The sequence below is a fragment of the Triticum dicoccoides genome, chromosome 4A (assembly GCF_002162155.2).
Source record: "Triticum dicoccoides isolate Atlit2015 ecotype Zavitan chromosome 4A, WEW_v2.0, whole genome shotgun sequence".
NCBI classification, from domain to species: domain Eukaryota; kingdom Viridiplantae; phylum Streptophyta; class Magnoliopsida; order Poales; family Poaceae; genus Triticum; species Triticum dicoccoides.
The window spans coordinates 106,054,141-106,069,289 of NC_041386.1; positions in this window are offsets into that span (position 1 = coordinate 106,054,141).

Here is a 15,149-nt window from a genome sequence, read left to right on the forward strand (position 1 = left end):
AGCATCATCATGTAGTACGCGGTCCTCCCCGCCCGCACTCAGCAACCGGCGGATGATACTGTCCCCGTGGACCACCGTTGGTCAAATCATATGCTCAAGTCCTTTTCTTACTCCATATGGGATGATTTGAGGGGTTAAATCCTTGGGAATGCTCTAAATCTCGTCTGGACTATGGAATTTCCAGACTGCTAGGTGAAGCGTCTGTTTCCTCCAGTAGTAACGGCCACAATGCAAGCTGAAATTTATGGGTAGTCTCCCACATTGGCAAAGAGAAGGATGATTTTTGAGAGGAAGAAGAAAAGGCCAGGGGAGGAGAGGAAGGACCTGAAGTGCAGCCGCACGTTGCAAGTTGCAAACCGCGCGCATGCATGCATGCATTCCGCTTGGACTATGGGCTGCTACTCCTTTCCGTTGGCTCCGTACGTTGCCAACCTTACACGTCAAGCAAGATCGTAGACCCACGTTTCCTGCGGCCGCCCATGATCCACCGGATCCTCACCAACGGAACCACCGACGGACTGGCTGGCCGCCTGATTTCAAGCCGAGAGCAAAAGGAACGCTTCATGTGTAGATTTTCCTCAAATGCTCTCCTACATTACATTGTAGAATCGTTTTTGAGCTGTGAAAACGTTGCTTAAAAAACCGGCGACGGATTAGGAAGATGTTTTTGGGAGGCACCGGAAGCCATAAACCCTAAAGTTATTAGGCGCGCACTGCACCCACCCCGGCCCAACCCCCGACAAATCCTTCCTAGAGCTGAAGCGGCAAAGGAAACTAAAGGAGGGACATTTCTAAAGCAAGACTGTATTTCAGGGCGATTCCTAGATGAGCTTTCATGGATGGTTTGAAGGACGTATGGACCGAAGCAAAAGCAAAGGGAGGACATGGCGTCCCAACAACGGTTGGCATCATTGCGTGGTGGTAACAAAAGTGAAAGACGAGGTCCCTTTCGAGCAACGTTTGGCATCTCTGGCGTCTCATCCTTCTTTTGGCAAAATCCCATGGCTAGCTGAGTCGATCGTCCGGCCTTCACGTGCAGGCAGGTGCGTGTGTGCGGTTATATGGTTCTGGTGTTCTTCTCTTTGTTTCTTCTACGATTTTCCTTCTCTTTGTTTTATTTATTTAGACATCTTTGTTTTTTCTTCTACTTCCACCACGTCACATACCGTTTCATCAATCAATCAATAGAATATGCCAATCTTGAAGAAGACATTGTGAACAGAGATGGGCGACGAAACGGTGAGAGTGAGAGAAAAAACAAATCTTTTCTACAAACCCAGCCAATATATATCTGGGCCGCCTGAAATCGCTTCTCTTACCATGAAGAAGGTCATTTTCTCTTCTTTCTCTCTCTTTTGTGCGATGCCGGTCCTTTTCTCTCACTTTGAGCCACATACTAAATATCAAGGGAACCCAAGCAGTAGTATCAAACACGAACCACATGAATTTCAGCTCCAAGTTTTATACGAGAAATGAGTCTTGATTCATGTAGAATTTCTGCAATCCAGACATAATTCGAACGGTAGTGCGTATTTTGCACCCAGAATATTCTCCCCGATTTTATGGATCGAGTGCTACAACTTTTTTTTTTCATATAGCAAGCCTACGTATACAACCTTCGTACCAAAGAACCCGGTCATGGGTACGAGCACGACGTTATATACTGCCTTTCTTGCTGCTACGTGCTGCTATTTTCAGATCCACCCGTCTGGATTGCGTGACGCACGTTGCCGATATCCATCCATCCGTCCATGCAGGCCCGCCGTGGAGCTGGCCGCAGCAAGAATCCAACCGTACCTCTGCACGTACTCCGTATCAGCCTGGCCCCAGCTCCTGCCTCCTGCCATTCCTGCGCGCGTAAGAAAAAGTTTAAGACGTGAGCGTCAGATGTGTAGTAAGTACATTTTCCATGCACGGTCAAGTTTAATTTGTGTCAGAGTGCATGTTCTTCTCACGCCGCGTGTGTGCGTGAGGGCGGACGGGGACCGGCCGGGTCCCTCTCTTGGTCTCGTAGTAATCAGAGTGATGTTAATTTGTCCAATTGTCCATGCATGCAACATGATTCATGCGGCTGGTGTAACAAGAGTAAACGCTAGGTTAAGCTAGTTAAGCACTTAAGCACTCGTGAATAATGGCGCTCCTCGTGTGTGTGAAGTTTTTCCTTTTAGCAAACGTAGTGATGGAAGTGCACCTCCACTGACGGCTGGGGCCCATGGGTCGCGTCTTGCTGCTGTGTCGGTTTTGTATGTCATGTACTGCACGTTTGTTTGTTACCCATCATTGCGGGACCTGCTTCTGCATGGATGGTTTTACCGTGTCTTGATGTGCATGATGCAAGCAAACTGGGGGAGGCGACGCACCTGGCAGTGGCGTAGGTAATTATGGTCGTCACATCGGCATGAAACAGTGCGACACAAAATAATCTACCCAACCGAGTCTCTGTTTGATGGGCCGACTTAATTGATTAAGAACACGTAGAGGCTTTCGTTATTAATTTGCCCGTGCGTACATGCAATCACTGTCGCTGTACGTACGGCGGCTACGATCATTGTATGTAAGTACGTACGAACTCTAATTAAATCCAGCAATTGTACCACATTGCTAAAAAAACTTGCCGTAACTTAGTAAACCTAGCCCAATTCTACTTACGACAAATAATGGGGCTCGCCAACCGGCCAACAAAGGACTGCACAGGGGAGTATAGTATCATCAACAAAACGAAACGGGAAATCTTGAGTAGTTATGACAACGATAACATCACGATCGATCAAGCCGTCACAAAATAAGGAATGCCATGTTACGCAATGATGGGGAATGATTCAACCATGTTGGCCGTTAATTCCCTCTTCATCTGCATCTGTTGACATGCGTAAGTGGGCACCCACCAGCCGAGCACTTGTACCGCGGCAGGCATGCATCCCATACCACCGCAACCGCTTTCCCTCTGGTCATGCGACTCATGTCATGTCACGAACTCGCACAGCCCAGACCAGACCAGGGAGTCGGGAACTCGGGATACGATTCTCCTTCTCACCGTCACGAGAGTCCACGACACCACCACGCCGCCGCTCCGTGAATCCTAGCTGCGCTCCCACGCGTCTCCCGGCACCCGCGCGCCGATCCCACGTGACACTTCCCCGTTCGCTTCCTCCGCTCCCAATCCCTGCCCAAAAAATGGATGGCAGCGCCGCGCCGTACTCACGTCACATCGGGGGCGGTCACGTCACGTCACGTCTGCCCCCGCCCTGGCGAATTCCCTCCTCGCTCGACCTAGCCCAAGCGTGTCCCGGGCCACCACGGAAGCCCCGCCACCACGAAGCGTGACGCGAGAAGGGAAGGGGGAAAAACCCGATCCTTATCCCCCGCTGCTCGCCCGGACGGCGTCAGGCCCCCGACGGCTCTCGTGCGGCCGGCGGAGCCGCCACGTGCGACGCCGTCCAGGCTGAGCTAAACGGCGGCGGCCCACCGAGGCGACGCCACAGGGGCGGACCGGGACGTGCACCCAAACAAAACGCGGACGTCGCGTCACGACTTACCTCTCCGGCCTTTCCATCGCCCAAAAGAAAAGCGCACGGCACAGGGGACGTGAATGGATTCGAATTATCTTATTTAATGCGCTCTTTTTTTTGGTTCCGCGGACGAGGATACCCAGGGGCGATAATAATAATAAGACAAGGAACGAAATTCGCCTCGTTATTATCCGTCCATCCGAGCCCTTTTGCGCGGGGGATAACGAGGGGTAGCAAATTTCCGGAGGCCGAAAGTGGCCGGAGGAAAACGGAACGGAGCGGAGGAGGATAGGCAACTCATCTCGGACGGATAGGCGAACAGGAAAAGGGCCACCGACTCGACACGTGTGGTGGCCTTCTCTGACGTGGTGGCGGGACGGCCAAATGCCACAAGAGATTCGAAAAAACTTACTTCTTGAGAGTATGCAAATTGTGTATCATATTTTTCTAGAAGACATAAATAGTTTTACAAGAAACTTAACGAGGATGCAAACATCGACGTGGGTGCACCCACTCCAGTCAAGCTAACTAGCCTGCTCTCTCACGAAACGTTATAGTCCTCCTGCTCCGATAAGAGCTAACTTCCATTCTTTAAGTTCATCTAGGATTTTGGTAGCAAGGTCAATAGCTCTAGTTTGTTGTTCAAGTCTGTCAAATATTCAAGCATTTCGTTGTTTCCACAATGACCATGGCATGCAAACGACGAAGCTATCGAATCCCCTTTTCTCAGTCGTCCGGAAGCTAGCTCGTTGACGAAACCATCATTCAAAGAACGTGTCTGTCTCCACTGGCCTAGAAATGGGAAGTTGAAGTGTTTCGGGACAACCGGTGCCAAACTTCACGAGCATAGACACACCACACCAAAATGTGTTTGGCATTGTCTTCACTTTGGAGGCAAGTAAAGCACGCCGAGGGCTGGTCTTGGAGACCGCGTCGAGCCCTCCGATCCGATATCCAAAGGAGATGCTAGGCGACGAGCCATGCAAAGATTTTTTGCTTAGGCGACGCATAGCTTCTCTAAATGCAAGCGGTCGTAGGGGAGCGAGTCACACCTTGAAAGAGTCTAGCGTATGTAGACTTTGGCAGAGTATGTGGCCTCTTCCCATGCGCAAGACCAAGAGAACGAATCTGGTGCGAGGAGATCACGGTGCACCGTGGCAATGACATGCCTGAGATGCACCATCTGAATTTGTGCCATGAAGGAGATGTTGCCATGGACATCGTGAATTTGTGCCATGAAGGAGATGTTGCCATCGACATCGTGAACGCACCGCTCCTCCAAAGTTGCCTTCTCCATAGTTCTATAGTTGATCGGGCGAGTGTCAGCCAATGCAAGGACATTAGGTGCATTATCTGAGACGGAGAACCCATGGATCCACTAGTCTTACCAGAACAACACTTTCTACGAGCGACGAGACACCGTCTGCCATTTGTCTTCTCTTTTCCTACGCAGAAGAAAGAGCGCATCCATGCATTGATATCGTCGAGGACACAGTCTAGAGCATCCAAAACCAAGAACTGATGAACCAGTCTAGCCGCGATAACTGATTTGACAAGCACTAGTCTCCCAGGCCGCCGTATGAATCATTTCCGCCACGTAGGGACAAACTTCCTCACCACATCAAGAATGGGTTGTCAATCAGACTTGGTAAGCTGCTTGATAGCGAGCTGCAGTCTGAGGTATCTACAAGGGAACTCTGTCAAGGTGCATTGTAGCACACCAAAAACACATTCCCTATCATCCAGATCACTTCGTATAATCGTGGCCATAGACTTCCTGTAGTTGAGACCCGAGGCCTCCCCAAAAACATCTAGAGCCTCTCTAACAAAGTGGAGATCAAGCCGTGTGGGGCGGATGCAGAAGGCCACGTCGTCAGCATAGATAGAGATAAATTGTACCGTCAAGATTCCCCTATAAGTACTGAGCACACCCTCCTCCAAAGCTCTGGCGATGATCGCTGTGAGGGCATCCATGGCTATGAAAATAAGAGAGGCAAAATTGGATCTCCTTGCCACAATCCTAGAGCATGTATGATGCTCCTTCTAGGAGAACCATTGATCAGAATTCTGGTGGAGGTGAAGTGGAGGAGAATAGCCAGCCATCTGATCCATTTCGTGCCGAATAACTTGGCTCTGAGCACCTCGAACAAAATCGGCCAAGAAAGGGTGTAGGTGCATCTAGTGCCACCCCTAGTTGGTTTTGGAGTATTGACGACAAATCTAGTTGAGGGACTAATGTGTTTGTGAGAATTGCAGGATAACACAGGTAGAAGTCCCTCATTGATTCAGTTTTACTACCAGAGATGACCCCTAAAAATGTATGAAGACATTGAAGTCAAAGGTGGTATATGAAGATATTCACATTGAAGACTATGACAAGAGAAGACACTATATGAAGCCTATGGAGCTTGAAGACTTAGATCTTTCGTAGTTCTTTTTCTTTTGTGTAGAGTCATAGGAACCACCGTACTGTTAAGTGGGGTCCAAGAGAACCAGTCAGAATGACTGAAGTGATGCCTAAACCAAAAACCTATGTCTTCGAGTGAAGACTATGAGAGCGAATCTTGTCCAGAGTCGGACAAGTCAGCTTTGCTTGTAGCCCAAGTAAAGTTGCCGTGTGAGTTTGAAATCTGACCGTTGGAACACGTGTCAGTTCCTTAGTGACCCAGGGTCATTTCGGACAAATCAGGTTGGGTTGCCAAGTGGCTATAAATAGCCCACCCCCTACAACCATAAACGGTTGGCTGCTCAGATTGAAAGTACGGCTTTTGTCGTTTGAGAGCAACCCACCTCGAAGCCTTTGAGAGAAAATTCCTTGCGAGGATAAAGCCCTAACCACCAGAGCCAGAGAGAATTGGGCATCACTTAAGTCTTCTTGTCTGTGTGATTTGAAGACTTATTACACTTGAGGACTGTGCATCCTCCAGCCGGTTAGGCGCCACGTTCTGAGCATCCAAGAGACATTGTGGATTGCCGGTGAATGAAGTCTGTGAAGGTTTGGGAGTCTACCTTGAAGACTTACCAGAGTGGTTGGGCGAGGTCTATGTGACCTTAGCTCAAGGAGAATACGGTGAGGACTGGGTGTCCTGAGCTGCGTGTTCAGGACTGGGTGTCCGGGACTGTGTGTCCTAAGGTTTAAATACCTAGCCGCTCCAACCAGACGTACAATTGTCACAGCAACTGGAACTGGTCTAACAAATCATTGTCTTCAACGAGTCACTGGTTTCATATTCAGTTCCCTTTACTTACTGTTACTCCTTGTGAAGTCATTGTATGTTTGTACTATCATTTGTCTTCACTGAGTGACTACGTGTTCTGTTTGGCTTCACAATATCTTCCTACCTGATCCTTACTATCTAGCTGCTATTAGTCTTTGTGCTTTCACTTCATTGAATACTTGACTATGGTTTGCCTAGTGTAGTCTACCTTCCGCTGCAAGGTAATAGGTTTAATTTTATCGTTTGTCTTCAAAACTTCTATGTTCTGAAGACTTTCATAAAAATCGCCTATTCACCCCCCTCTAGTCGATATAACGCACTTTCAATTGGTATCAGAGCAAGGTGCTTCCTTGTTCTGTGTGATTCGGTTTAACCACCTGGAGTTTTAGCTATGTCGACTGCAGGGATAATTAAAGTCTCCGCTGCGTGCCCCGTCTTCGATGGAACTGAATATCCCTACTGGAAGAATAAGATGCGCATGCATCTTGAAGCCATTGATGTCAACATATGGTATGTCGTCGAGAACAGCGTTCCCAAGGCTGGAGAAGGTGTCACTACTGCTGATGTCAAGAAATTTGTTCAACTGGACTCTACTGCCAAGAATATCATCTGTGGTCATCTGACCAAAGGACAGTATGGCCGTGTGAGTGCTTTGAAGACATCTAAGCTGGTCTGGGACTGGCTCTCCAAGGTCAATGAAGGCATCTCAACCCAGAGAGATCAGAGAATCAGTGTCCTTCGCAACCTCTTCAACCGCTTCAAGCGAAATGACAATGAGAATGTCCAACACACATTTGACCGACTCACTGACATCACAAATGAGCTTCAAGCCCTCGGCGCCACTGAGATTACCAAACACGAAGTCGTCAAGACGCTGCTGAGATCACTTGATAGTTCGTTTGACATCCTGGCCCTAATGATTCAATAACGTCCTGATTTCAAGACACTCGATCCGTCTGACATACTTGAGAGGCTCAACACACATGAGTTTCAGCTTACGGAGAAAAGAGATATCTACGGTCCAAACTATGGGCGAACTCGTGCCTTGAAGGCAAAAGCTGTCTCCTCATCTGAAGAAGAATCTGACAGCAGTTCTGATGATCCTGAAGACATTGGAAGGAACTTGCTATGCTTGTCAAGAAGTTCCAAAAATTCACCAAGAAGAAAGGCTTCAGAAAGTCTTCCCAATCAAGTTCAAGGAATGATGAAGCTCCTGCTCATGACTACAAGAAGAAAACATGTCACAAGTGCAAGAAACTTGGCCACTTCATCTCTGAGTGTCCACAGTGGGACAATGAGAACAAAAAGAAGAAGAAGAGCAAGGAATATGACTCTGACGACAAGAAGAAGAAGAAGAAATACTCAAAGTCTTCTTCCAAGTCTTCCTCAAAGTCTTCATCACACAAGAAGAGCTCATCTGGCAAGGCACGTGCGTTTGTTGGCAAGGAAATGAATTCAGAGGAGGAGTCTGCTTCTGAGGAGGCGGAGGTGGAGTCTGAGGAGGAATCCGACTCAGGCGTCGCACGTCTAGCTACAACATACGTTGCCAAGTCCATCTTCAACATTGAAGACAATGACTTCATCACCGACACCGATGCAAATGACAAGGACTACTCCGCTTCTACCTACTACTTCATGGCCCGCGGTGCCAAGGTAAACACACGCACTACTCACTATCAAACATCTAGCGACGATGACTCTGATTGTGGTTCAAAACCTAGCTACAAAACACTTGCTAAAATTGCAACTGAACAACAGAAAGCTATGGAATATATTCAAAAACTATTAGACAGAAGCGATGATCTGTTAGGTGCTGAAATGACTCGATCTGAATCCTTAATTGAAGACATAAAAAATCTTCACGTTAAGTATCAGGAACTTGAAAGTCGTCATGAAACTCTCTCAACAACTCATGAAAAGCTTTCCTATGATTATCTTCAAAGGAAGCAAGATCTTGAGAAATTGAGAGCGGTTCATGAAGATCTTCAAATGGAAAACGAGTCACTTCGCGCCAAACAGATCAGTCCCGCTCAGGAAGGATTTGAACCACCATGTCTTAAATGCATTGAGCGTGATAATGCTACTTCTGTTGCTGAATGTTCTACTGCTACTGCTGTTGCAATATCTTCAACTGCTGATGTGGTAACTAACCCCTCTGCTGAGGATACCACCGCTATTGCTGATGAGAATGCTAGGTTGAAAAAATTGCTTGAAACAGGGTTGTACAAAAGTCTTAAAGGGCATCAGACGCTATGTGATGTCCTAAAAAAGCAGATTCTGAACCGAAACCCTAGGAAAGAGGGTGTAGCGTTCATAAGGAAAATGAATGCAGATGGCTCTTACTGGAAACCTGAGCAGTACCCCAAAACCATGTGGGTTGCTACAAAGGAACCTTCAGAAGATCCAACCGATCTATCTAGCTTCACTTGTGCTAACCCCATTATCATTGATGAATCCTTTGATGCAAACTATATATTGTTTAAGAATCAGAATGGTGAAGTGTTTGCCAGGTACATTGGTACTAACTGCAGGAATGGACCGCCTATGAAGAAGATCTGGGTTCCAAAAAGGTGTCTGGAGAGTCTTCCTGTGAATGTCATCATGACACCTCACGTGAAGAAGACAAACCTCAGACCAAATGCTTCATACGGTCCAAAGGCTTCATACGGTCCAAAGGCTTCATACAGACAGAGGGCTCACCTGAGTCGCACTAACGCAAATGTTTTGTAGGGAAACCATACTCAGGCATATGAATATGAGAGCGGTTCACCAAACCGCCATGTTCATAAAACCAAGAACTATTCTGCCTATTCTTATGAGTACTATTGTCCGCCTGCAAGACTGTTTGCTAAGGCTTCAAAGCCAAAATTCTCAGATGTTGCACTTAGACTTATTGCTTCTAAGACGCCCTTGATGTGGGTGGCTAAGAAAGCTTAACTCTCTTTTGCAGGGAAAGGTCTCCAGCAGAAAACCAAAATCGTCTGACGCTATTGCTGGGGACCTTAAACATCTTGTAGGGCGCAAGATCAAATGCCCAAATGGTCTTACTATGTACTTCGTACCTGAATCGCTTGCTACTCTCCCTATTAGTCCTAACCTGGATCTAAGCTTTCATAACCCACTGGTTCGTCAAGTGTTTTTGCTTCACAATGCTCTTGGTGAAGCCTATCCCCCTAACTGCACTGTAGGGTACGACACCAGCGTCTTCAGAATGGATTATTGACAGTGGGTGTACAAATCACATGACTGGCAAAAGAAGTCTTCTTATGGACTCAACCTTACGTCCATCCGATAAGAGCCACATCACATTTGCTGACACTGGTAAAAGTAAGGTATTGGGTCTAGGTAGAGTTGCAATCTCAAGGGATCAACACATGGATAAAGTCATGCTTGTTGAATCCCTTGGCTTCAACTTAATGTCTGTCTCAATGCTTTGCGATTTGAACATGATCGTAATGTTTGGAAAATATCGTTGCCTTGTACTAATGGAATCTGAAAAGTCTCTAGTGTTTGAAGGGTATCGAAAAGATGATTTGTACGTGGTAGATTTCTCAGCAGGGCCACAACTTGCAGTATGTCTTCTAGCAAAGGCTTCAGAATGCTGGCTCTGGCATCCGAGGCTTGGACATGCTGGCATGAGGAACCTCCACACCCTTGCGAAGAAGAAGCATGTCATAGGCATTGAGGGCGTCAAGTTCAAGAAAGACCACTTATGCGGTGCCTGTGAAGCAGGGAAGATGACGAGGGCCAAACATCCCTCGAAGACAATCATGACCACTACTCGACCCTTCGAACTGCTTCACATGGATCTTTTCGGTCCCACTCATTACTCAACTCTAACTACTACTGCTTGCCTCTATGGCTTCGTTATTGTTGATGATTATTCTAGATATACTTGGGTGCACATAATCCTTTACAAGACTGAAGTGCAGGATGTATTCAGACGCTTCGCCAATCGAGCTATGAACAATTTTGGCGCCAAGATAAAGCACATCAGAAGTGACAATGGCACTGAATTCAAGAACACTGGCCTTGATACATATCTTGATATCTTGGGCATCACACATGAATTCTCAGCCCCGTACACGCCACAGCAGAATGGCGTCGTCGAACGCAAGAACAGAACACTAATTGAGATGGCCAGAACGATGCTAGATGAATACAAGACCCCAAGAAAATTCTGGCCCAAAGCCATTGATACTGCATGCCATACAATCAATTGTGTTTATCTTCACAAGCTACTGAACAAGACATCTTATGAGCTCCTTACTGGCAAGAAGCCAAATGTCAGTTACTTCAGAGTATTTGGCGCTAGGTGCTGGATCAAGGACCCACATCACACCTCAAAATTTGCACCAAAAGCACATGAGGGTTTTATGCTTGGATATGGAAAGGATTCGCACTCCTACAGAGTCTTCAATCTCTTTCATTACAAAGTGGTTGAAACAGTGGATGTGCGGTTCGATGAGACCAACGGTTCACAAAGAGAGCAGCTGCCAAATGTGCTAGATGAAGTTCCATCCAGTGAGTCAATCAAGCTAATGGGAACTGGAGAAATTATACCTTCTGAAGCTCATCCTGAAGAAGAACTTATCATTTCAGCACCTGATCAACATGAAGACAATGCTCAGCCTGAAGACATTCCTTCCAACAAGGACAATGAACAACAAGAGCAAAGTCTTCGCCCTGTACATCCTCGCGTTGCCAATGAAGTGCAGATTGAAAGAATAATTGATAGCATCAATGCACCTGGTCCACTCACTCGTTCAAGGGCAACTCAGCTAGCAAATTTTTGTGGGCACTTCACATTTGTCTCAATAGCAGAACCCAAGAAAGTTGAAGAAGCCTTCATGGAACCTGAATGGATTCAAGCTATGCAAGAAGAGCTTCAACAGTTTGAGCTGAATAATGTATGGGAACTGGTTAAGCGTCCTGATCCATGGAAGCACAATATAATAGGCACCAAATGGACATACCGCAACAAGCAAGATGAGCATGGTCAAGTTGTCAGAAACAAAGCTCGTCTCGTTGCTCAAGGATATACTCAAGTGGAAGGCATTGACTTCGATGAAACATTTGCTCCTGTGGCTAGACTTGAGGCCATACGCATACTGCTGGCCTATGTAAATCATCATAACATACTTCTATATCAAATGGATGTGAAGAGTGCCTTTCTCAATGGCAAGATTGAAGAAGAAGTGTATGTTGCACAACCGCCTGGCTTTGAAGATCCAAAACATCCTGACATGGTATACAAGCTCAACAAGGCACTGTATGGCCTCAAACAAGCCCCTCGGGCCTGGTACGACACACTCAAATACTTCCTGAAGAGCAAAGGCTTCATACCTGGTTCCCTAGATCCCACTCTTTTCACGAAGACATATGATGATGAACTGTTTGTGTGCCAAATATATGTGGATGACATTATCTTCGGCTGCACCAATCAGAAGTACAGTGAAGAGTTTGGATATATGATGCAAGAGCAATATCAGATGTCCATGATGGGGGAGCTGAAGTTCTTCCTTGGTCTTCAAATACGACAACAACGCAATGGCATATTCATATCTCAAGAGAAGTATCTCAAAGATTGCCTGAAGAAGTTCGGTATGCAAGACTGCAAAGGCTTCACAACACCAATGCCAGCCAAACATCATCTGGGTCTTGACGACAATGGTAAAGAGTTCGACCAAAAGGTATACCGCTCCATGATTGGTTCTTTACTTTATCTATGTGCATCTAGGCCAGATATTATGCTTAGTGTTTGCATGTGTGCTCGATTTCAAGCGGCACCAAAGGAGTCGCATCACTTAGTTGTGAAGCGAATTCTTCGATATTTGGCTCACACTCCAACTCTAGGATTATGGTATCCAAAGGGCTCAGAGTTTGATCTGGTTGGATTCTCGGATGCTGATTATGCTGGTGACAAAGTTGATCGCAAGTCTACATCAGGCACATGTCACTTTCTGGGATGATCACTTGTATGTTGGTCTTCAAAGAAGCAGAACTGTGTATCTCTCTCCACTGCTGAATCTGAATACATTGCAGCTGGATCTTGCTGCGCTCAACTTCTGTGGATGAAGCAAACACTCAAGGACTATGGCATTCATCTGAAGCAAGTGCCACTTTACTGCGACAATGAAAGCGCTATCAAGATTGCCAACAACCCAGTTCAGCACTCGAAGACAAAGCACATTGAAATTCGTCATCACTTTCTCACAGATCATGTTGTGAAGGAAGACATTGATATCATACACGTCAACACTGAAGAGTAATTGGAAGATATCTTCACCAAGTCCTTGGATGAGAAGAGGTTTTGCAAGTTACGTTGTGAGCTAAATATCCTAGAATCCTCAAATGTCCTGTGATCAGGCACACATCCTAACCCTTATGCATATTGATGACTTAGATGTGCAACACACGAAGTAAAGTATATCTTCAATCAATGAAGACATACATTCTAAGTGTGAATACATTAATGTGGAATTTGACTTCGGAGCACCACGATAATTGTGCGCCGTGTTTGGGTCTAATACTTCCTATACGGTGGGTAACGCCACCACCAAACATTCTATTTTGAAGTGTTTCACTCATGGCATTACCTTGCAATGTCTTCACATTTGGTTTGGCTTCGAACTCAACATATTTTCATGATTATCTTCACTATGTTGATTATAGATATATGTATATATATATGCTAGTGTTCTGTCCTCTACAGCATTCACTTATAGCTATGTCTTCGTGTTGAATCTTTTGAACTAAGTGAATGTGATCGGACCCTAACCTCTCTGTGCTTTCTATCTCAAACTCTATCTCTCCAAGTCATATGCATTCTATTGAAACTGTCGAATGTCTTCTCTGCGTCCTTGTCAGCAGAATATACAGAGACAACCATTAAGTCCGTTTTCAATGCTCATTCCTCCACATGAAATCCGGAGAAGTAGGAATGACCACCCGACAATCCAGGCGTGCGTGGGACATGGAACAAACCCCAAAATTCCGCATACTGGCCACGTGTTCCTCAGATGCGAATCTCCAGGGGCACCTGTGTAATAGCATAGTGCCGCCCCTGTGCCTATAAATACACACTCACAGCGGTAATTATCTCTTCTTCCACCCTCGCATGAACCCTAGCGCCACCGCTAGCTCTCGACGATGCCGACGACGAAGCGCTTCGCTGCCACAACCTCTCCGACGCCGTCTTCATGCCGACCGCGGACATCGTCCTCTCCGCCGTCGCCGTAGGTGTCCTCCGTCGCCAAGTTAGGGCACGGAAGATCGAACTGCTCGGCCTCATCTCCCACTCCATCTAGCAGTTCTCAGTGTGGTAAATAAAACTCCCTTTTTACAGCACCGTTGATCCTATTGATGTGTCACTTTCTACCACAAGCAGTTTCTGTTCACACAAGCTAGATCTCTCTCACACTGCATCTCATAACATGCCTAGTATATTCACTTGTGCTTCACAAAGTAGTTAGATTCCTCACTTGTACTGATCTGTGGATTCGTACAAATCTGGAACCAACTTCTTATCTATGAGTGAATGTCTTCGCACGATGAGGTCAATGTCTTCTAAACTGATTTATCTTCAAAATCTTCTGAGAATGCATATGACCTCTTCCCCTTCCCTCGCACCTTAATGCTGTCACAGGTACATGTCCGTGGGAGAATCATTTGGTTCTCATAGTCTGCATTCATTTGCAGAATTCTTACAGCATCACATAAATTCTCCTGAAGCCAGTTCCTGTTGGCCCAGCAAGAGAAAGCCTTTGAAGCCGTTGAATGTCTTGAAGCCTTTCAAGTTAAAGTTTATGGCTTCAGAGAAAGCAGCAAGGAAGGGGGGCAGACAACGTCGTGGCGAAACATCCAGAGATCTGCCTGATGAACTCGCAGAAATGTATAAGACAGATCCTGAAGAGGATTATAGTCAGCGCAAGACCCGAATCCAATGGATTCGACGCTATTGGGCAGAACAATGGTTCAAATACCGCTTCACAACCCAAGAGTATGCTGAGAAAAGTGCCATCAAAAGACCGTGGGGAGACATCTTATACAAGAATCTTCTACCCAGGTCCAAAGATGAAGCTATTGCCCAAAGCTTCTATCCATGCATGGTTCGTGGGCCACAGCCTGATGATGCACATCCGTCGTCACTACTCTGGTGTCGTGACGACAATCTGTTCAAGCGCAACTTCTAGTTTGCCCAAAACTCAGCAAAGCAGAATAAGAAGAAATTTGGGTTAGACTTCAACCCTGGTCCCTCAGCACCAAGGGAAGATGGCACACGAGAAGCAGAACTCAATGTCATCGGTCCTTATGCCAACCTTGAAGGCCTCATCACCCGCATCTTAGTTCAAGGGACCGCAGTGAATGAGCCTCCAGCTAACTCTGAATCTGATGACGCGCCTGCAGTTCTGAAGACAAA